The following is a 1,310-nucleotide window of genomic DNA, read 5'->3' as shown; positions in this document are numbered from 1 at the left end:
AGAATCCAATTTCCGAGCAATGTGACAGTGACAGGTCCAGAGACATGATACAATTCCAAGGTGCCTTTGAACACCTGCTGAATAGCTAAGAACAATGTGGATCCCTGGATGTACTTAGCAACATGGGAGGCACGCTAGGCAAAGGCAGGTCGTGCCCAGTTTATGCAACAGCCCCCCACCTACTCCACCCCATCCCAGCATTTTGCAAACTACAGGTAACATGTAGCCATGTCCTTTATCACCACCATCATTATAATCTTTGTAAATACTTGCATGGGACTCACTCTTTAAATGTATTAAGTTATTTAACGGTCATGACAACCCTATGAGGTAGGTATTATTAGTATCCCATTTCAGATGAGAATTTGAATAATTGATAATTATTTGAAAAATTGATAATTTACCCTAATTCACATAGCCAGAGAAATGTAGAGCCAGGATTTGAAACTGGACAGTCTGCCTCCAGAATCCATCCCCTTAAACACTTTGCTATATTATCAATCTCCAATATTCCCTAAATGGTAAAACCGAGAGATTGTTCTAGTTATCATTACTGCATAACAAAGCACCCCAAACTTCATAAAGTAAAATACCCATTTTATTATGCTCGTGGACAGTGTGGGTCAGGAATTTGGACAGGACACAGTGGGGGCACCTTGTCTCTGTCCACAAAGCCTATCTGGGGTATCAGCTAAAAAGATTTGAAGCTGAGAGGGACTCAACAGCTGAGGATCAATATCATCTGATGCATCTTCATGCCTGGCAGGTGATGCTTGAGATCCACTGGGACCTCAGATGGGTCTGTCAGCACCTACCTGTGGTCTCTCCATGTGTCCTGGGCTTCCTGTCAGCATGGTGGCTGGGCTCCAAAGCAAGTGTCCCAAGACGCAGAAAATAGAGCTGTCAGCTTTTTTTTTTTTTTTTTTTTTTAACAAGTAGGTTGTTTGGGGTTTTGGGGTTTTTTTTTTTTTTACAATTTTTTATTTTTTATTTTTTGACCGCATCACGCGGCATGTGGACTCTTAGTTCCCCAACCAGGGATTGCACCTGCACCCCCTGCACCGGCAGCACGGATTCTTAACCACTGGGCCACCAGGGAAGTCCCTAGCTGTCAGATTCTTAAGGCTAAGACCCAAAAACTGGCACAGTGTCATTTCCACCATATTCTATTGGTTAGGAAGTCACGAAGTCCACATTCAAGGGGAGGGGACACAGACTCCAGCTCTCAAAGAATCTTGGAGTCGTTTGTTTAAACCACCAATGAGACCATTTAGTACAACCCTTTCAAGTTCCAGCTGAACAGCTGAAGC

Source organism: Eubalaena glacialis, chromosome 13 (assembly GCF_028564815.1).
Source record: "Eubalaena glacialis isolate mEubGla1 chromosome 13, mEubGla1.1.hap2.+ XY, whole genome shotgun sequence".
NCBI classification, from domain to species: Eukaryota; Metazoa; Chordata; class Mammalia; order Artiodactyla; family Balaenidae; genus Eubalaena; species Eubalaena glacialis.
The sequence above is the reverse complement of the archived record's forward strand: the minus strand, read 5'-3'. Positions refer to the sequence as shown.